Raw genomic sequence first — 24,003 nt, forward strand, 5'->3', positions numbered from 1 at the left:
AAAACAGCTTGGGATTGGCACAAAATAGACATGTTGGTTAACAGAATAAAAATGGAAACTCTTACATATGAACACCTTAAGTTTTGTATTATTATTTAGAAGCCAGAAATATACATTGGAAAAAAGACAGCATCTCCAAAAAGTAGTGCTGATCAGAATGGATGGCTGTCTGTAGAAGAATGCAAATAGATAAGTGCCTTGAACTCGTTGGCACAGGAAAGGACTTTCTGAACAGAACACCTACAGCACAGGCATTAAGAACAACGATTAATAAATAGGACTCATGAAACTGAAAAGCTTCCACCCAGAAAAGGACACGATCCTTTGGAAAAAGCGCCAGCCTATAGAGTGTAGAGTGGGAAAGACTCTTTTTTTTTTTTCCAACTAAATATCTGATAGAGGGATGATATCCAAAACATAAAGAGCTCAAAAAACTAGATATCAAGAAAAAGCCACCCCCTTCTGTCTCTGGCCTGGGTACCAGTGGCTCAAGCAGTCTCCCAGCCGATCTGCTTCCCTCTGTAAACTGAGTTCGGAGGCACCCTAGGGAGGGCAGGGATAACAGAGCAGAAGGTAGGAGAACCCGCCCACAGCCCTAGGCCTTAGAAGCACAACTGACAGTAGAGAGCCCCCCAGAGGGCAACTGGCAGCCAGACCCTGCCCCTGCGGAGAACCACTCCCCTTCCACCTCTGGCCCAGATACCAGTGGCTCAAGCAGTCTCCCAGCGGATCTGCTCCCCCCCTGGAAACTGAGTCCGGAGGCACCCTAGGGAAGGCACAGACCGCAGAGCTGCAGAGGCACCCAAGAGAGGTCAAGGACCATAGAGCTGCAGGCATCCTAGTGAGGACAAGGCCCACAGAGCAGCTGAGCAGGGGACACCATATCCCGAAGCATCCTAGAGGAACAACTACATTCAGAACAGCAAACACCTAGCTGGTCTACCACTGTGGAGACTCCATATCCTGAATTATCCTAGAAGAGCCACTGAACCCAGAGCAGCTGGAGCTCAGGATCATAGAGTCATCCGTACCCCAAGGAGTTCTGATACAACCAAGATAACTGGAAAGGCAGAGTCCAGTCAGAACCAGTGAGTGTAAGTAGAACTACAGCTAACCAAATGGCGAAAGGCAAGTGCAGGAATGTAAACAACAGAAACCAAAGCTACTTGGCATCACCAGAACCCAGTTCCCCCACCATAACAAGTCCTGAACACCACATCACACCAGAAAAGCAGGACTCAGAATTAAAATCACTTCTCATGATGATGTTAGAGGACTTTAAGAAGGTCATAAATAACACTCTCAAAGAATTTGAGGAGAACACAGGTAAACAGGTAGAAGCCCTTAAAGAAATGCAAGAAAACACAACCAAACAGATGAAGGAATTAAACAAAACTGTCCAGGATCTAAAAATGGAAGTAGAAGCAATAAAGAAATCTCAAAAGGAGACTACTCTGGAGATAGAAAACCTAAGAAAAAGACCAGAGGTTATAGATGCAAGCATTACCAACATAATACTGGAGATAGAAGAGAGAATCTCATGTGCAGAAGACACCATGGAAAACATTGACACAACTGTCAAAGAAAATGCAAAATGCAAAAAGTTCCTAACCCCAAACATCCAGGAAATCCAGGACACAATGAGAAGACCAAACCTAAGGATAATAGGTATAGATGAGGATGAAGACTCCCAACTTAAAGGGCCAGTGAATATCTTCAACAAAATTATAGAGGAAAACTTCCCTAACCTAAAGAAAGAGATGTCCCTAAATATACAGGAAGCCTACAGAACCCCAAATAGACTAGACCAGAAAAGAAATACCTCTCATTACATAATAATCAAAACATCAAATCAAAATCAAAACAAACATCAAATCAAAACAAAAAAACAAAGAAAAATACTAAAAGCAGTAAGGGAAAAAGGTAATGTAACATATAAAGGCAGACCTATAAGAATTACACCAGACTTCTCACCAGAGACTATAAAAGCCAGAAGATCCTGGACTGATACCATACAGGCCCTAAGAGAACACAAATGCCAGCCCAGACTACCTTACCCAGCAAAACTCTCAATCAATATTGATGGAGAAACCAAAATATTCTATGACAAATCCAAATTTACACAATATCTTACCACAAATCCAGCCCTTCAAAGGATAATTGGTGGAAAACTCCAACTCAAGGAGAGAAACTACAACCTAGAAAAAGCAAGAAAGTAATCTAACAACCCTAAAAGAAGGTAGCTGTACAAACATAACACCACCGCCAATAGCAAAAATAACAGGAAACAACATTCATTTTTCCTTAATATCTCTTAATATCAATGGACTCAATTCTCCAATAAAAAGACATAGACTATCAGACTGGATACACAAACAGGACCCAACATTTTCCTGCATACAGGAAACACACCTTTGTGAAAAAGACAGACACTACCTCAGAGTAAAAGGTTGGAAAACAATCTTCCAAGCAAATGGCCCCAAGAAACAAGCTGGGGTAGCGATTCTAGTATCAAATAAAATCATTTTTCAACCAAAAGCAATCAAAAAAGATAAAGAAGGACACTTCATATTCATCAAAGGAAAAATGTACCAAGAGGAACTTGCAATTCTGAACATCTATGCTCCAAATGCAAGGGCACCCACATACAAGAAACTTTACTAAAGCTTAAAGCATACATTGCACCTCACACAATAATAGTGGGAAATTTCAACACCCCACTCTCAGCTATGGACAGATCGTAGAAACAGAAACTAAACCGAGACACAATGAAACTAACAGAAGTTATGAACCAATTGGACTTAACTGACATCTATAGAACACTCCATCCTAAAACAAAAGAATATACCTTCTTCTCAGCACCTCATGGTACCTTCTCCAAAATAGACTATATAATTGGTCACAAAACAGGCCTCAACAGATACAAAAAGATTGAAATAATCCCTTGTACCCTATCAGACCACCATGGACTAAGACTTGTCTTTGACTTAGACAAAAACAACGGAAAGCCCACATACATGTGGAAACTGAACAATGCTCTACTCGATGATGACATGGTCAAGGAAGAAATAAAGAAAGAAATTAAAGACTTTTTAAGATTTAAATGAAACTGAGGACACATCATATCAAAGTTTGTGGGACTCCATGAAAGCAGTACTAAGAGGAAAAATCATAGCTCTAAGTGCCCACAAAAAGAAAATGGAAAGAACGTACATTAATAAATTGACAGCACACCTGAAAGAGTTAGAAAAAAAGAAGCTAATATACCCAAGAGGAGTAGACGACAGGAAATAATCAAACTCAGGGCTGAAATCAACCAAGTTGAAACAAAAAGGACTATACAAAATATTAACAAAACCAGGAGCTGGTTCTTTGAGAAAATCAACAAGATAGACAAACCCTTAGCCAGACTAACTAAAGGGCGCAGAGACAGTACTCAAATTAATAAAATCAAAACTGAAAAGGGAGACATAACAACAGAAACAGAGGAAATGAAAAAAAAAATGGTCAGACCCTACTACAAAGGCCTATATTCAAGAAAATTGGAAAATCTGGATGAAATGGACATTTTTCTAGATAGATACCAGGTACCAAAGTTAAACGAGGAGCAGATAAATCATCTAAACAGTCGCATAACCCCTAAAGAAATAGAAGCAGTCATTAAAAACCTCCCCACCAAAAAAAAAAAAGTCTGGGACCAGATGGTTTTAGTGCAGAATTCTATCAGACCTTCCAGGAAGATGTAATACCAATTCTCCTCAAACTATTCCACAGAATAGAAACAGAAGGAACACTACCCAATTCATTCTATGAAGCTACAATCACGCTCATACCTAAGCCTCACAAAGACCCAACAAAGAAGGAGAACTACAGACCAATCTCTCTTATGAATATCAATGCAAAAATACTCAATAAAATTCTCGCAAACCAAATCCAACAACACATCAAAGCAATCATCCATCATGATCAAGTAGGCTTTATCCCAGGAATGCAGGGATGGTTCAATATTCGGAAATCCATCAATGTAATCCACTACATAAATAAACTCAAAGAAAAAAACCACGTGATCATTTCACTAGATGCCGAGAAAGCATTTGACAATATACAACATCCCTTCATGTTAAAAGTCTTGGAAAGATTAGGAATTCAAGGTTCATACCTAAACATAGTAAAAGCAATATACAGCAAGCCAGTAGCCAACATCAAACTAAATGGAGAGAAACTTGAAGCAATCCCACTAAGATCAGGGACCAGACAAGGCTGCTCACTCTCACCCTACCTATTCAATATAGTACTGGAAGTCCTAGCTAGAACAATTAGACAACAAAAAAAGTCAAAGGGATACAAATAGGAAAGGAAGAAGTCAAAATTTCACTATTTGCGGATGATATGATAGCATACTTAAGTGACCCTAAAACTTCCACCAGAGAACTCCTAAACCTGATAAACAACTTCAGTAAAGTGGCTGGATATAAAATCAACTCAAACAAATCAGTAGCCTTCTTATACTCAAAAGATAAACAGGCTGAGAAAGAAATTATGGAAATGACGCCCTTCACAATAGTTACAAATAATGTAAAATATCTTGGAGTGAATCTAACTAAGCAAGTGAAAGATCTGTATGACAAGAAATTCAAGTCTCTGAAGAAAGAAATAGAAGAAGATCTCAGAAGATGGAAATATCTCCCATGCTCCTGGATTGGCAGGATTAATATAGTAAAATTGGCCATCTTGCCAAAAGCAATCTATAGATTCAATGCAATCCCCATCAAAATTCCAAATCAACTCTTCATAGAGATAGAAAGAGCAATTTGCAAATTTATTTGGAACAACAAAAAACCCAGGTTAGCGAGAATTATTCTCAACAATAAAAGAACTTCTGGGGGAATCACCATCTCTGACCTCAACCTATACTACAGGGCAATAGTAATAAAAACTGCATGGTATTGGTACAGAGACAGGCATGAAGATCAATGGAATAGAACTGAAGATCCAGAAATGAGCCCACATACCTATGGTCACTTGATCTTTGACAAAGGAGCTAAAACCACCAAGTGGAAAACGGACAGCATTTTCAGCAAATGGTGCTGGTTCAACTGGAGGTCAACATGTAGAAGGATGCAAATCAATACATTCATATCTCCTTGTACAAATCTCAAATCCAAGTGGATAAAAGACCTTAACTTAAAACAAGATACACTGAAACTAATAGAAGAGAAGGTGGGAAAGACCCTCGAATACTTAGACACAGGGGAAAAGTTCCTGAACAGAACACCAATGGCTTATGCTCTAAGATCAAGAATTGACAAATGGGACCTCATCAAATTGCAAAGCTTCTGTAAGGCAAAGGACACTGCCAGTAAGACAAATCGGCAACCAACAGATTGGGGAAAGATCCTAATCAATTCTACATCCGATAGAGGGCTAATATCCAAGATATACAAAGAACTCAAGAAATTATACTCCAGACAACCATATAGCCCTATTAAAAATGGGGTACAGAGCTAAACAAAAAATTCTCAACTGAGGAAACTCGAATGGCTAAGAAGCACCTTAAGAAATGTTCAACATCCTTAGTCATCAGGGAAATGCAAAGCAAAACAACCCTGAGATACCACCTCACACCAATCAGAATGACTAAGATCAAAAACTCAGGTGATAGTAGATGCTGGCGAGGATGCAGAGAAAGAGGAACACTCCTCCATTGTTGGTGGGATTGCAAGCTGGTACAACCACTCTGGAAATCAGTCTGGCGGTTCCTTAGAAAACTGGACATAGCATTACCTGAGGATCCAGCTATATCACTCCTGGGCATATATATACTCAGAAGATGCTCCAACATATAATAAAGACATATGCTCCACTATGTTCATAGCAGCCTTATTTATAATAGCCAGAAGCTGGAAAGAACCAAGATGTCCCTCAACAGAGGAATGGATAGAAAAAATGTGGTACATCTACACAGTGGAGTATTACTCAGCTATTAAAAATAATGAAGTCGAGAAATTTTTAGGTAAATGGATGGATCTAGAAATTATCATCTTGAGTGAGTTAACCCAATCCCAAAAGAACACACAGGGTATTTACTCACTGTTAAGCGGATGTTAGCCCAAAAGCTAGGATTAGCGAAGACTCAACCCAACTTCACATCACATGAAGCTCATGAAGAAGGAAGACCAAAAGGGGATGCCTCAGTTCTACTTAGAACGAGTAACAAAAATGCTCAAGGGAGCAAATATGGAAACAAAACATGGGACAGAAACTGAAGGAGGGGCCACCAGGAGACCATTCCACCTGGGTATTCATCCCATGTACAGCCACCTAAGCTAAACACTGTTGTGGATGGCTGGAAGTGCATAATCTGAGAAACATGATATAGCTGTCTCCTTAGAGGTCTGCCAAAGACTAACACACTCAGAGGAAGATGCTCACAGTTAACCACTGATATGATCAGGGGCTTCCCAATGGAGAACTTAGAGAGAGGACTGCAGGAGCAGAAAAGGTTTGTGACCCCAGGAGGAAAGCAACAATACCAAACAACCAGAGCCCCCCAGGGTCTAAACCACCAGCCTGGGAACACATAGGGAGGGACCCAAGACTCCAGCAGTATATGTAGGGGAAGATGGCCTTGTTGGGCATAGATGGGAGAGGAATTTCTTGGTCCCATAAAAAAATAAACACAGAGTGGGGGAAAATGTGAGGGTGGGGAGGGGGTAGTGGGGGGGGGTAGGTGCGGTCACTGCCTCATAGAAACATGAAGAGGGGGATGGGATAGGAGGTTTCCGGGTAGTGGGAGGAAGTGTGGTAAGGGGATAAAATCTGAAATGTAAATATTACAACCAATTTTAAAAAGAGAGAGAGAGAAAAAAGAAAAGTTGTTAGAACCAACATCTTTTAAAAAAATGTCAGCCTTCTAGGAAAAAAAATTTTTTTTGATACTAAAACTTGTTCTGAGAATTGTATATTGCAGAATATACAGCCTTGGTGTATCTACTCATCAAGCATACTGAGCAGACCTGCCCAAACCTCTGATGTCCTGGAATTCCATCTGGATTCAGTGAAGACACAGCATCAGAGGCTTATCAACTTACTCTTCCCCACTCCCCTCTTCTAATATCTCAACGCCTGTAATCAGCTTGAAGAAGTTAAAGAAGAGTCAGCGCCCCTATTCCCTGGGCTTGGGGACTAATGTGGTTAATAATGGTCTGTCTTTCTAGGGAAAAGTAGTGGTTTTGTTGGAACAGGGGGATTAGCTAGGACTTATTGCATAGCCATAACCTATTGGTAGAAATCTGTATAATTATTATCAAGATGAAGTTATAATTTCTTAAATGGTACAAAATTTACTTTGATTTCAAATTTAAGGTTTTCATTGGTATGAGCCTCTTATTAATATAAAAATGAGATGAATATTGATACTCTCATGGGCATTGTGCCTGTATAACACATTTAGGAATACAAGGCCTAGACCCAGCCCTTTTTTAACTGATTTGGGACAGTTAACCTATAAGTTAAGGGACTATAGCAAATTCATGGCTTTGAGTTTATTGTTAAGAGGTTTCCCATATTTTATTTAGAAATAGCTGAAATGAGTTAACAGACAACAGTCCAGGTTACCTTACATGGATAGTTGGTTTTCAAAACATCAGAAGTCCATAGAGTTGATGTTACAAACATTTCTGTATTAATATCCATTCTGATTAGAGACCTGGCTGTTCCTGACAGCTTCCTGTCGTGGATTCTAAGAAGAAATTGAGCATCCTTGGACTTAGGCCAGTTGTGGTGAGACAGCCACTAGGCAAGAATTGCCTCTTTCCATCTACAAACAAATTACTGTCCAGAAAAGGACACACATGCAAAATAGTCGACTGATTATATCTGCCGAGACAGAGTAATCAGCCCTTAATAATCCTGCATCACTAAGGTCTGTCAGATGATTCTGGGCCAGAAGGCTGAAGATTTGATGCTCCAACATTCGGTAGTATAGGGGCTTTTCAGGTGTTTAGCGGTCTCTATAAATTGGGTAAGTTTTAGAAGCTATGTTTAGTGCTTCCCATAACTTCAGTTAACTCAGTCATTCTGGATTTCTGATGGGGTTTAAGACCTATAGTCTCATAGCCAATCCTGGCTATTTACTTTGGGAGAAAAGATCTGAGTAGATGGTTTTCAGCTGACATTCACTCTAAAGCCAAAAAAAAAAAAAAAAAAAAAAAAAAAGGGATAAAAGGGAAGGGTTTTAGTTAGAAGAGATGACAGAGGTTCTGGTTAGTCAACAAAATGATGGACTGGGTATTAGGACTATCTTGTACCTCACTGGTACAATTAGGAATAAGTATGCTCTAATTGTATTTTGAGAGAAAAGTTTTACTTTAACAGGAAGAGTGATATGTAGGAGGAGCTAAGTGGGAAGGAGTATTGAGAGGAAGAGATGGAGTAAGGAGAGAAGATGAAGGAGAGGAGAAGCTAGGTGATGAGAGAGAGAAAGAGAGAGGGGGCATGGAGGCAGATGATCACGTGTCTCCACCAGTCAAAGATAGTTTTTATATCTAGGTTGGGTATTGGGTTACGATTCTGATTGAGCATTACCAAACTTATAAATCCTTTGATTATCATTTTAAAAAAATATTATAAAAGCAAAAAGGAAAGGGAGGGGCATGGGACAGGGGTTTTCTAGGGAGGGGAAATGGGGAAAGGTATTGCATCTTAAATGTAAATAAAATATTAACTAAGATAAAAAAATAAAAAATAAAAAGCCAATTTTAAAAAATGGAGTACAGCTCTATCAGAGAATTCTCGAAAAAGGAAACTCAAATAATCGAGAAACATTTAAAGGAATGTTCACATCCTTAGTCACCAGAGATATGCAAATCAAAACTGATTTGGTAAGATAAAACAAGTGACAGCTCATGCTGGCAATGATGCCGAGCAAGGGGACCACTCCTCCATTGCTGATGGGAGTGCAAACTTGTAAGCCAAACTTGTACAACTATGGAAATCAGGGTGGTGGCTCAGCAGGAAGATGAAAATCAATCTATCTCAAGATCTAGCTATACAACTTGGGCATATACCCAAAGAACACGCCACAGAGACACTTGTTCAACCACATTCGATGACGTTCTATTCTTAATAGTCAGAAACTTGAAACAACCTAAATGCCTTTCAACAGATGAATAGGTTAAGAAAATGTGATTTTCTTTGTAACATTAAAAAATGAAATTGTGCCTTTCCGTTTCTGTCTGCACCCTGGAGCTGATCCTGTGCCACAGCTCTCCATACCCAAATCCCACCAGGAGAGATCTAGTCTCCCAGGAGTGCTGACTCACTGGAAAGCACAGGTAAGACCACCACTTCTGCTCCCAGAGATCCACCCAGAGCCGTCAGGATACAGGAAGTAAGGAGCAGCCTGGGACATGATCCTTTTGGCTTCCATCTGTGCCCAGAGCTGACCCTGTGCCACAGCTCTCCATACCCAAATTCCTCCCGGAGAGAACTGGTCTCCCAGGAGTACTGACACACAGCCTTACATGAGGGACAAGTGACAGTCAGAGACAGTAAGACCAGCTAACACCAGAGATAACTAGATGGCAAGAGGCAAGGGCAATAGCATAAGCAACAGAAACCACGGCTACTTGGCATCACCAGAATCCAGTTCTCCCACAACAGCAAGCCCTGGATACCCAACACACCAGAGAAGTAAGACTCTCATTTAAAATCACATCTCATGATGATGATAGAGGCCTTTAAGAAGGATATAAATAACTCTCTTAAAGAAATACAGGAGAACACAAGTAAACAGGTAGAAGCCATTCAAGAGGAAACACAAAAATCCCTTAACGAATTGCAAGAAAACACAAACAGGTGAAGGAATTAAACAAAACCATCTAGGATCTAAAAATGGAAATAGAAACAATAAAGAAATCACAAAGGGAGACAACTCTGGAGATAGAAAACCTAGGAAAGAGATAAGGAGTGTAGACAGAATACAAGGGTTAGAAGAGAGAATCTCAGTGCAGAGTATACCATGGAAAACATTGACACAACTGTCAAAAAAATGCAGAATGCAAAAAGCTCCTAACCCAAAACATCCAGGAAATCCATGACACAATGAGAAGACCAAACCTAAGGATAATAGGTATAGATGAGCATGAAGATTCCCAACTTAAAGAGTCAGTAAATATCTTCAACAAAATTATAGAAGAAAACTTTCCTAACTTAAAGAAAGAGATGCCCATAAACATACAAGAAGCCTACAGAACTCCAAATAGATTGGACCAAAAAAGAAATTCCTCCCGTCACATAATAATCAAAACACCAAATGCACAAAACAAAAAAGAATATTAAAGTAGTAAGGAAAAAGGTAAAGTAACATATAAAGGCAGACTTCTCACCAGAGACTCTGAAAGCTAGAAGGTCCTGGGTAGATGTCATACAGACCCTAAGAGAACACAAATGCCAACCCAGGCTACTATACCCAGTAAAACTCTTAATTAGAGTAGATGGAGAAACTAAGACATTCCATGACAAAACCAAATTTACACAATATCTTTCCACAAATCCACAAAAGATAATAGATGGAAAACTCCAATGTAAGGAGGGAAACTACACCCTTAAAAAAGCAAGAAAGTAATCTTCTTTCAACAAACCCAAAAGAAGGCAGCCACATAAACATAATTCCACCTTTAACAATAAAAATAAACAGATAATTCTCAAGTGAGGAAACTCGAATGGCCAAGAAGCACCTAAAGAAATGTTCAACATCCTTAGTCATCAGGGAAATGCAAATCAAAACAACCCTGAGATTCCACCTCACACCAGTCAGAATGGCTAAGATCAAAAACTCAGGTGACAGAAGATGCTGGCGAGGATGTGGAGAAAAAGGAACACTTCTCCATTGCTGGTGGGATTACAAGCTGTTATAACCACTCTGGAAATCAGTCCGGTGGTTCCTCAAAACAGTGGACATAGTACTACCTGAGGACACAGCTATGCCACTTCTGGGCATATACCCAGAAGATGCTCCAACATGTAATAAGGACACATGCTCCACTATGTTCATAGCGGCCATATTTATAACCCAGATGTTTCTCAGCAGAGGAATAGATACAGAAAATGTGGTACATTTACACAGCGGAGTACTACTCAGCTATTAAAAACAATGAATTCATGAAATTTTCAGGCAAATGGTTAGATCTAGAAAATATCCTGAGTGAGATAACTCAGTCACAAAAGACCACACATGGTATGTACTCACTGATAAATGGATATTAGGCAAAAAGCATGGAATACTCACAATACAACTCACAGACCACATGAAGCTCAAGAGGAAGGAAGACCAGAGTGGATGCTTCAGTTCTACTTAGAAGGGGGAACAAAATGATCAAGGAGCATAGAGGGTGGGAGGAACTTGGGAGGAAGAGAAGAGGAGGAGGGGGAAAGGTATGGGAAAAAAATGGAGGACATATACAGAGGGTCAGGAAATTGAACAGAGGTGTGTAGCAATGGGGGACGGGAAACTGGGGTAGCAACCAGAACGTCCCAGATGCTGGGAAAGCAAGAACCTCCCAGGACCCCACGGGGATGACATTAGCTGAAATACCCCACAGAGGGGAGGGAGAAGCTGTCAAAACCATATTTGGAAGTTAGGCATGGCCCCCCACTGAAGGATGAGGCCTCCAAAATTTTAACCCAAAATTGCTCCTGTCTAAAGGAAATACAGGGACAAAGAGTGGAGCAGAGACTGAAGAAAAGGCCATCCAGAGACTGCTCCACCTGGGGATTCATCCCACATGCAGTCACCAAACACAGACTCTATTGTAGATGCCAAGTAGTGTTTGCTGACAGGAGGCTGATACAGCTGTTTCCTGAGAGGCTCTACCAGATTCTGACCAATACAGATGTGGATGCTCACAGCCAACCATCGGACTGAGCACAGGGACCCCAATGGAGGAGTTAGGGAAAGGACTGAAGGAGCTGAAGGGGCCTTATGGCATCAATGGGAGGGGAGGCCCTTGGTCCTGTGAAGGCTTGATGCCACCGTGTAGAGGAATGCTAGGGTGGTGAGGCTGGAGAGGGTGGGTGGGAGGGTGAACACTCTCATAGAAGCAGGGTAAGGGGTGATGGAATAGGGAGTTTACAGAAGGGAAACCAAGAAAGGGGTAACACTTGAAATGCAAATAATCAAAATATCCAATTAAAAAATAAAAAACAATAAGTAAGTAAATAAATAAATAACTCAATAAATAAATAAAACAAAACTGTATTTTAAAAAAAAATGGGATCATAAAATCCACAGATAAATGGATGGAAATAAAAGAAATAATCCCAAGTGAGATATCACAGACTCAGAAAGACAAATAAGGTATGCACTTACTTTTATCTGGATATTAGCTATTAAGTCAATGATAACCAAGCTACAATCCATAGACCCACAGAGATTAGGTATAGAGGAAGAGACTAGTCGGAGTGGGGCAGATAGAGCTATTCTAGAGACATCAAATAGATAGCTGTGGCTGGGGGATGACTGAAATGAGAGGATAATGTGCGGAGGGGATGAGAGAGGAAATATGGGGAGAGACAGCTAAAATTAAGGGTCATTTGAGGGGTAGTATGAACACACCATACACTAGAAATTTTCTTTTAATTGAAGGAGATCTAAATAAAGCTGCCAAAAAATAGGGGAGACACCTGAACACCTACCTGTCACCAAATGAAGCTCTTAGTACCCGTATTGAGTTACACCTAATTTTTTGTTGGCCAAAATGGTCCCATGGGAACCCACAAACAACTTAGGCTGCTCCCGAAACTATAAAATGCTCTCCATAAGCTGACAGTAAATCCTGTTGCTGAGGACACCCACATAACTCATTGGATACAGAGAGGTCAAGCTGGTGCCTACCTAGAGCCTCACGTTCTAGCATCTGTCGGAAGATACTGTGTGTGCTACCAAAGGAGAAATGTGAACACCAACCTAGCTACAAACCCTTTGCTAGCTGCAAAGTCTGCTAGTGCAATGGTGGCACAAAGCTTGGGGAGTGACCAACCAATGTCTGATGTGACTTAAGGGCCGCTCTACGAGATGGAACCCATACGTGACACTGCTTGTGTGACTAAGAACCCGAGACTAGATAGCCCAGGGACCTAAGGTAAAATTAAATACTACTGGTCTACTAAATAAACATAGTAATAAAATGACTCCTAATGACATTCTGCTTTTCTCATAGGTCAGTGCCTTGCTCAGCCGTCATCAGAGAAATTCCTCCTGCGGCAGATGGGACCAAATCCAGAGACTCACAGTCAGACAACATGCAGAGAGTTAGAGCTCTTGAAACACTCAGTTCTAAATGGGATATCTCCATCAAATCCTTCCCCACTGGGCTTAGGGAACCCCTGTAGAAGATGAAAAGAACCAGAGAGGATGCAGGACACCAAAAACAAAAACAAAAACAAACAAACAAAAACCCAAAGCCCTCTAAATCAACTAGATCAAGACACACAGGAACTCAGAGACCCAGGCAGCAGGCACAGGGCAGCATGGGTCTGTACCAAATGGGGTTCTAGAGCTAAAAGAAGTGGTCACACGCCCAGAAGCTATCTATCTCCAATTGATAACCACTCTCAAATGAAAATTTAGTTTTCTCCAAGGGAGTCTCACCATGGAAACCACTACTCTTAACGGTAGGCTGCATGCCCAGCCACAAAGGAACAACAGAAAACGAATTCAAAGGCATCTTTGGAGACTCCTTGTCTCAAAATGTCATGGCAGGCTTTTTTGTTTTTAATTTTATCTTATTTTTTATTATATATGTATGTTATTTTTTTCTCTCTTTGTCTTGCAAGTCTTTTGCACATACTATGGTTTCTAGTTTACTGGCTTGGGGGGGGGGGCGCGAAGTGGGGCGGGGTGTTCCTGAATGTGCAAACAAGTGGGTCTCTGTCTCTACCTGTGCCTTTTTGAGTGTGTAAAGACGTTCATCCCTGTGTCTGTGTCTGTATCTGTGCCTTCTCACGGTCTCTTTTCCTTCTGTTTGTTTTGTCTTATTCTGATGTGTTAGTCTTTATTCCACTTTACTATTATTCCTTAGAAGCCTGCTTATTTTCTAGTGAGAGACAGAAAGGAGATGCATCTGGATGGGAGAGCGGTGGGGACACGCTGGGAAGAGTACAGGAGAGACTGTGGTCAGGATATAGTGAGGGGAAACAAAGTATTTCCAACAAAAGGAAAAAAGAAATCCTAAAAGAATTGATAAAAAAATGTAAAATTTTAAAAAGGAAAGAAAAAAGCCAATTATGAAAAAATACAGCAAGACCTATGTGTCCTTGAGAAATGTTCTTTCTGTCTGGTGGATCTTATCTTGTAGGCTGGGACTGAATTGGGAGGGGCATCCTACTTACGACTGCCATTAATATTAATGCACGAACTCCACTTCCATCAACTGTCTTGATAACCTTATAATGGGGTTCGCTACAGGTCTTGGAATCTAAGGCTTCCAGAATGAAATTGCTTTATCCAAATGTGGACTCTCTTGATGAGACCCCTCTGGCTTCATCGTGTGTGCTCTCATGGAGTTGAAGGCACATTTTAATTCCCTTTTAATTTCTTTTTCTTTTCTTCTCACCCTTAGGGATTTTGTATAACAGTTTATTAGCTGGGTTCACTGGCTTCTCTTCCCCAGAGCTTGAAACTATTCTTCAAACTCAGCCAAGGCTCTTCCTTTGTGAGCATGCCAGCTGCAGAAGCCCAGACAGGCAGGTGTGCAAGGTTCAAGTAGGGCGTCCTGAAGAGAGCTGTGAACAGGGCCTGCTAGCCACAGGCTGGATGTTCCCAGCAGCAGAACAGAAAATTCATGGTCATCATCTGTAGATAATTCTAAAATTCTAAACACTGACAAATTCATAAGACTTAAACTTTTTGTTTTGTTTTGCTTATTTGATAGCAAGGTATGTCTAAGCTGGAAAGAGACTTAACATCCTAAATCTTCACCCACTTAGAAAAACTGTGTATACAATTCTGCACAAAAATGTGTATATTTATAAGGTATTCACTATAAACATGCTGAAATGTGTATGTTATTCGAAGTATCTAACTCCCCAAACACATATGTAACACTCCAATGATGGATATAGGATGCTGTAGATCTCAGCACGTGGGAGTCTGATGCAGGAGAGTTATTCTGACGCTACTCTGGTGCACATAAGGAGTATCAGGAGAGTTAGGACAAGATCCTGTCTCAAAAAAAAAAAAAAAAAAAGAAAAGAAAGTCTTGGTCTGGAGCAACGGCCCAGTAGTTAAGAGCTTGTTCCAAGTTCTGTTCCCAGCAACACTGCAAGACTCACAACCACTTGGAACTCCAGTTCCAGGGGTCTAACATCTCTGCCCTCCTAGAACACCTGCACACATCTGCACATATCCCCCAACACACAGCGATACATGTATCTTTAAAAATAAAATACTTTAAAAAACGAAACCCTTTCTGATTTAAAAAAAAAAACCACAGGCTGCATTAGTTTATCCACCGAACTCCATCACCATCAATTTGTGACTCCTGATGTTCTCTCCATCCTCAGTTCCCCTGGATACAGGACTGGGGCAAATCTATGAATACATCCATGCACGCGCTGAAAAGGCGTGTGACCGTGGCTGCTCAGAGTGCATTAAGGTTACAATATTGTAGAGCAGGAGCTTCTGGTCCTTTGATTAATAGATGTCTTTATTAAGAAAATTCATTTGCTGCTTGGAAAGAGAGCAAGACAGAGAGAGGGAATTTCTGCCAACAGGCAGCTCGCACGGCTGTGTGTGGTAATTAATTATAAGTGGTTTATATTGGCAGATCAAAGGAGCACCCTAAACACAGCAGACAGGATCCTAGCCAGGCAGAAACTGGAATGGGCTGAAGCCGGGCTAACAAGCCAGATATAAGCAAAGGAGAAAAAAAGACTCAGAGCAAAGGGGAGGGAGACCAGAAACCCCTGGGGCGTTGGCTCAGGTAGGCCCGATTTCTACAGTCAAATACTTGCTTTGTTCTCAGAACTTTAAAATGTGCACATTTGGGACAGATGTATGAGTTAGCCTTCAGTGGGACTTCAGTAAGGTGTGCAATTAAATTTAGCAACACTAATCCTTGAATTTCACTGACTTCCTGCTGCATGAGTGGACCCACCACCTCATACAATCTTCACAGCCTTTCTATTTGAACGTGGTTGTCGTTGTCATGTTTTCTGCCTGCCTACTGTTGTTTAATGAACCACTGAATTTAGTGCTTTGAACGATTCATTAGCTCTCCTGGATCTCAGTTAACTGGGCTTGCTGAGAAGTCCTCTTTCCAAGTTTCTGACATTAGTTATTCAAAATGGCCAGGACTAGAGCCATCTGTCGTGTTAGCATTCTGTCTAAGCTCCTCCCCACAGTTACCTGGCAACAGGCAGGTAGGCCTGACCCACTATAAAAGGGGCTGCTTGCCCTTTCCTGGCTCTCTTGCTCCCTCTCTGCTTCCCTTCCTCCCTCTCTCCCCATTACTTCCCCCCCCCCCTCTCCATGTGCTCATGGCCAGCCTCTACTCCTCTACTTTCTCTGTCTCTGTCTGTCTCTGTCTGTCTGTCTGGCGCTCTCTCTCTCTCGCTGTCTCTCTCTCTCTCCCTCCCTCCTTCCCTTTCTCTGCCTCTATCAACCTCTTAACTCCCCTCCTCATGTCCTGAATAAACTATTCTATAGTAGCTTGTCATGTGGCTGGTCCCTCAAGGAGAAGGGATGCCTTGGCGTGGGCTCACTGAGGAATCTCCTTCCCTCATACCTCACCACACTTCCATAGAACATATCCCCTCCTTTCCTTATCTTTTTATAAACACAACCTGTTGAGATTTCCTGTGTTTTCCACTTCTGTGGGTGTCCTTAGCTGAGCTTCACAGAGCATCTGGGCCCCACCTCTGGCCTCGGAGTCTTTCCTCTCTGCAGGTTTTCTGCACAGGCTACTATGGCTTTCCTCAATTTGAATGGGAAATGTTTTCCACAGGTTCTTCTGTTTGAACGTGTGGTCTGGATGGCAGCACTATTTTGACAGTTGTTGGAACATTTAGGAGGTGGGACCTTATTGCAAGAATTGGTTACTGGAGGTTTACAGCCCCTATCCTCTTCCTGTCTCCTTTCTCTGCCCGGTGATCCACTTAGGTATGACCAAACTCCCACAGCCGAAGCCGTGTTTCCTGCCACTGAATTCTCCACCAAGATGAACTGTATCCTCAAATTATGAATCAAAATGAATCCCTCCTCTCCTAAATTACATCCTGTCAGGCAGTTAACCTCAGAGGTGAGGAAAGCAACTAATGCCACAGTAGTTCAGAATAGGGACTTATCTGTGCACCAGCTTTCTTCACAGTAAACGTTCCAAGGGACCTGGGTAGAAGCTGCCGTGTGTTTCCTTTAATCAGACGACATAGTCGTTAATCAGACCACATAGTTTCGTCCACCAATGCTGTTTTTAAATTCTGAGACAAGTTTATTGGAGTGTAGAAGAAAAGCACTCCAGGGCAGGCCAGCTGTAAATCTCAGCAGCTACCTAGTGAGGAAGAAAGGAAGAGGGGAGGGAAAAGCCTTACCTTTTGAATTACCAGCATGGAGGTCTGCCTCAAGGCAGCAGGCAGCCCATGGCGGGGAGTGGAACTTTGGAGAAAGAGTAAGGAATCCTAAATTATTAGAGAAAGCATACTTAGGTTCTGGTCAATAAAAACAGACAGAAACAGTAAACCGAAGCATTTCACCTTTCTGAGGCCTGACCAATTCTTTGGGTCAGAAGCTATCTATTGGGCCAGGGCCAAAGAGGAGATCTGATGCTCAGGTGTAGATACAAGGAGGTGTGGCTCTCTGAAGGATGGCTGTCTCGGGCTTTCTATTCCTGCAGTGAAACCAAAGCATGACCAAAAGGCAAGTTGGGGTGGAAAGGGCTTATTTGGTTTACACTGCCACATTGTAGTCCACCATTGAAGGAAGTCAGGAAAGGAGCCTAGAGGCAGAGGCCATGGAGGGGTGATGCTTACTGGTTTGCTCCTCCTGGCTTGCTCAGCCTGCTTTCTTATTGAACTCAAGAATACCAGCTCAGGGATGGCACCACCCACAATGGTCTGGGCCCTCTCCGATCAATCACCAATTAAGAAAATGCCTTAGAGTCGGATCTTATGGGGACATTTTCTCAGTTGAGGTTTTATCTTCTCTAATGACCTTAGCGTGTATAAAGTTGACATAAAGCTAGCAAATACAATGGTCTTTTAAGAGTAGTAGTAGTAGTGTATGTGTGTGTGTGAGAGAGAGAGAGAGAAAGAAAGAGAGAGAGAGAGAGAGAGAGAGAGAGAGAGAGAGAGAAGAATAGCAAGTAAAAATACACACCTTACAGCAAATTGTGTTACAGATGAGGAAATGAATGCTTTGCCAAATCATGTGTCCAAAGTCTCACACCTGTGTTGGCTTACAGGTGATTCCACTAGACTCTTCCCAGGGACCTAGCAACAGTTTATGTCATCACAGCCATTCCCTGCTGCCAGGTGTGGGATGGTGCACTGACTAGTGCATAAAAGGACTCTTTGTACCGTAGCTCTCTCTCCTCTTTTCTTTCTTCCCATGTGTGTTCTCGTTCTCTCTCTCTCTCTCTCTCTCTCTCTCTCTCCCTTCCTTCCTTCTCCATTCTGTCTTTCTTTGTCCTCTGTACTTTTTCTCTGCCCTTATGGTTCCACTCCTGTCTGTCTGTCTGTCTCCATCCCTTCTCTCCCTCCCTTTTCCCAGATAAACCTTCCTTACGCCAGGTCTGTCACATGGTGTGATTTCTCATGGGGGCATCATGGCATGGGCACCCCCTTCTCCAGCTACTGCATTGTATTTCTTAACAACCTGGGGCAGTGGGTCTCAACCTTGCCAATGCTGCGACCCTTTAATACAGTTCCTCATGCTGTGGGGACCCCCCCAGCCATAAAATTATTTTTTTATTACTTCATAACTATAATTTTGCTACTGTTATGAGTCATAATTAAATAAATATCTTACATGCAATTTCTGCAGGGGTCATGAGCCACAACTTGGGAACCACTACCTAGAAGATAGTGAGGGTGACTGGTTTCTATGTAGTTCAATGTGAGTGTGGTTTTGTTAGTCATGGAATATTATCTAAATCATGGGCTTCAGTTGAGAAGAAATCAGAGGCCCATAAAAGGTGAGATGCAGGTAAGCTAAGAATTGGTGGATGTAGCCAGAAGGACACAAAAGTGAGCTCTGCTATCCTGAGATGTTATTTCAGATACACATGGAACCGCTTCCATCTCCACACTTGCTGATGACGCTGTGTTTCCTACGAATTAGAACAAGCTGTGTCTATGAGGAAAACACTCTTCTTTCACAGATGACAAAACATTGTTCTGTTCAGGACTAAAATGTGTACTAGAGTTCAAACAAAATTTTAAAATTTACATATATCTCTATCTCTATCTCTATCTCTATCTCTATCTCTATCTCTATCTCTATCTCTATCTCTATCTCTATCTCTATATATATCTGGACTTTGAAACGCTGGATATGGGCAGGTGTGTCAAAACTGCCACAGGGGAGCTACAGTGAACTGCAGTTCAGGCTTGACTTTACTGTCAGATGAACCACAGTCAGAACCCAGAAGCACAGTCCAGCAGGCAGAGACGGGTGTGGATGCAGGACAGTTCTGATCAGGTCCATGCTGGACCATTCAACTGTTCTGAAACTGAGGAGAGAGTGCGGCGAGTACAGATTGAATTCAGACTAGTAAAGGCTTTCTGGTGCTCTGGGGAACAGGCAGTGTGGCTCTCATGACCAGGTGATAAAAACAGGCAAAGAAAGGTCTGATCATTTTCTCCTTTCTTCTTGGCACTCCTTACAGCGGACGATGAACCTTTGGACTTTAAGCAGCATTGTGAAAGCAACCTTATTTGCCTGTAGGTGGGTAAACTCGGGATATAGACCAGATGACTCTGGATGTAACTTGTGTGGCGTACCATTTCCCAGGCCTCTCTTCAGGAATTCCTTATATTCCTTTCTATAGAAGCATTTATAAATTAATATTATCTGTCAAACAAGTATAGCTCTTTTAGAAGACTTTCAAAATGTTTAAATACCAAGTTCAGTGGCTCTTTATACACTGATAAAGTTATACTCATCTTTATGACGTTTTATCACAATACAATGAAACCCTTTGGCAGTCACTTCCCATGCCCCGAGCCCTGGTCCTCAGCAATCATTGATTTACTTCCTGTCTCTCTGGATTTGCCTATTCTTAATGTTGCATAAACATAGAATTCTGTCATAAGTGTTATTCTCTATCTTTTTTCATTTACTGTGGCAATTTCAAGATTCATCCACATTACCGCCTAAGTCAGGACTTCGTCATTATTACTGACAAGTAACATTCTATTTTATGGATCTGTCTGCTTGTGTTTACCCATCCATCAACACCCAGACGTTTGAGCTGCTTCAGTTTTTGACTGTTTCAAATAACATTTCTATGAACATTTGTGAGAGTCTGGGTGTTTATGTGCTGTCAACTGTCTTGGCCACATTGTGTGATGGTAAATTTTTGACAGTCATCTTGATGGGATTGAGAACCACCCAGGAGACAGGCCTCCTGTCTGTGACGATGTTTCCAGAGACAACTGGGAGGGGAAACTAACCTGGAACATTGCACCACCTCATAGGCTGGGGTCCCACACCGAATAAGAAAGAGTGAAGGGACACTAATGCTCACTTCTGCTTCCGGACTCTGACTCTGAGCATATCAGGACCAGCTTCCTCGCATCCCTGCCCCTTGCCTTCCCCGTCATAACGAACTATCCTCTCGAAACATGAGTCAAAACACAAGTCAAAACAACCCTTTCCTTTCTGAGCCTGCGTTGTTTGTCAGACATTTTGACACAGCAACACTAAAAGCAACTGATATGGAAGTCTCCACCAAGACCGGGTCACTGCTGATATTAACCTGTCCTTGTTGTTCCTGGGCCTTTGGAGTGGGTTTCTAGTAGAAATGTTGGGGTGAGAGGAGCCCTAGAATCCAGAAAGCAGAGTTTGATGAGTGGTTTGTAGAAGACTGTAAGGCTGAAAGAATTACAAATCGTGAAGGTTCAGCTCGAGAGAAATCAGAGAGGAACAATGACAATACAGGAGCTGGGTGAGGGGCTACGTGTGTTATATTCAGGAAAGTACTCTTGTTTTATTCTGCCCATGTCCTGAGCTTGACTGAGGCCAAATTTGAGAATAACGTTTGGAGGAGGAAATCTAAACCAGAGTGTATCCAGCCAATGGCTGATCCGTGGTCACTGCTCTTACCCAGAGCCACGGGGAGAGGCAGTAGCAAGTGGCTCAGAAAGATATGAGAAGATGGCCAGACTAGAGAGGAACACAGCATGAGACTCTAAAGCTGTGTGCAAAGCTGGTATGGTCACATCCCCAATTGTGTAAGGGATTAGCCCCATTAAATAGAAACCCCATATTCTTTACGAACACAATAGGAAATTCATCTGAAGAAACAGCAACCCAGGAAAGTGTTTTCTCAGTTTAGCTGCCAAGTCACATAGAAGCCACTGCAGCTGCAGTAGAGAAAGGCCACATTCTACCTTGAGACAGTGGTGAAATTTGGCAGTGTTATTATATATCATATATCATATATCATATATCATATATCATATATCATATATCAATCATATATCATATATCATATATCAATCATATATCATATATCATATATCATATATCATATATCATATATCATATATCATATACCATATATCATATATCATATATCATATATCATATATCATATATCACATAGTATATTATATATAACATATAGTATATAAAACCTACATAGTGTAGGCTGCAACAAGTATGTAAAAGGCTGTGATGACTCCAGCTATCCTTTCTAGAAAGTCCCTGTGGTGACAATGCACAGCAGGTCTAGATTCCCTTCAATGAAGCTATGGAGGTTTGGCCAATAATGGCTGCCCATGGGTTTATATGTTTGAATACTTGATCCAAGCATTAGAAGCTGTGGCTGTGTCAAGGAGATACATATCTGGTGGTAATGTTTGAGGTTTCAATAGGCTCTCACCACATCCACTGTTCTTCCTCTGCCTCCTATGTGTGGATCAGGGTGTGTGTGAGCTTTCAGCTATTCCTGCTGCCATGCCCTTGTTACGTCATCATGGATTCCACCCCTTTGAAACTGTAAACCAATTAAATGCTGCCTCTTATAAGTTGCCTTAGTCATGGTGTTTTGTCATAGCAATAGAAAAGTGGCTAAGCTAGAGGCTCCTAGGGGCCATTGCTTGAAACTATGGATGGGAAATCCATAGTTACAGTGGACATCCGAGGATGCTCAGCTTTGAGATTCAATCCACATCACAACAGACATTTATGTCCTTCCTTCCTCTCCTGGTGCTTTGTCTTGATTCCTCTATCTCCTTGGTTAATCTTTCTCTTAAAAAGTAAAGACAATTTATTTGTACAAGGATAAGATGTATAGACCCATGGAAATGAATACTTGTAGGGAACCATTAAGTCCTGAGTGAACATGTGCTGTTGCCATAGGCACATCGATGCATGTCCAGGACCCCAGTGCCTTTGACTCATGGGAAATTACAAAGCCTTCCCTGGGCTAGGATCAGGGAAGTGGCAAAGCCTTTCCTCCTGTTCTATGTACCAACGTTGCTAGTGTGTCCAGAAAGTAGCTAGTGTAGTTCTGCCTCCCCAAGTTGTTTATGACCTAAAAGACTGTTCCATGCAGAGATTGGTCCTTCCTAGATTAGCTAAACCTGCCTTTGGGTTCAGCTGTACATCCTAAACCCATCTCATTGATTCAGGCATATCAAAAACACTTTCTCAATGTACAACTGTATATACTAAACAAACTCAGCTTCCAGGGTGCTGAAGTTGCTCTGTCTGAGAGCCCAGTGAATGAGCCCAAGGCATCCTAGATTTCCTGTGTGCTTATGAATTAGGCATTTCTTTATTCTCTTGCCACGCCCATCAGGTCTAGAACCCAAGCAAGGCATACTAGACATGGCAAATAATTATTATCCTTTCAGGGCAGGTCAGTTGACTCTAAACACAACTTTTATATTGTCCTAGTTCCTTTTCCAGTTGCTGTGACAAAACACCTTATCAAAACAAAATAAAACAAAACCAAAAATAACAAATACACAAAAAAAAGCCAAGGGAAGAAGAACGTTTTTGAACTTACAGTTCCAGCTAGAGTCCATTGTTGCAGAGAAGGCAAGGGAGCAGAAACTTGTAGACACTGGCTACATCCACAGTCAAGGGCAGAGAGAGTGTATGTGCATGCTTATGTTGAGTGGACTTCTTCTATGTCTGTAGACCATGATCCAAACCTAGGGAATGGTGCCACACACAACAGGTTGAGATTTCCTAGGCAGTTAACATAAGCAAACCAGAATCCTACAGATGTGCCCACAGGGCAATATGAGAGAGAGCGAGAGAGCGAGAGAGAGCGAGAGAGAGCGAGAGAGAGCGAGAGAGAGAGAGAGAGAGAGAGAGAGAGAGAGAGAGAGAGAGAGAGAGTCTGCACCAGATAGTGGTGGTACATGCCTTTAATCCCAGCACTCTGAAGGTAGAGGCAAACAGATCTGAGTGTGAGGCCAGCCTGGTCAATAGAGCAAGTTCCAGAATAGCCAGGAATACACAGAGAAACCCTGTCTCAAAAAAAAAAAAATCAAAGTTTGAGTCCAGATTGTGAGTCCAGATTGTGTCAGGTTGACACAACTATGACATGTTTACTTCTGTCTCCATTCATTTGCTTGATCATTCAAAAGGAACCTAATATTTCCTATGTGATTTTTTTATCTGAAGGCTAGCTATATAGAAATATATATAACACACAGTCCTTGCATCATAAAATCTCTATCTTCAGATATGTGTACAAAAGAACTTGCAATAGTGTATAAGAACAGGTACACCTGTTAAGAACCATATGAATACAGGAAATGAAGACA

This window comes from Arvicanthis niloticus, chromosome 4 (assembly GCF_011762505.2).
Source record: "Arvicanthis niloticus isolate mArvNil1 chromosome 4, mArvNil1.pat.X, whole genome shotgun sequence".
NCBI classification, from domain to species: domain Eukaryota; kingdom Metazoa; phylum Chordata; class Mammalia; order Rodentia; family Muridae; genus Arvicanthis; species Arvicanthis niloticus.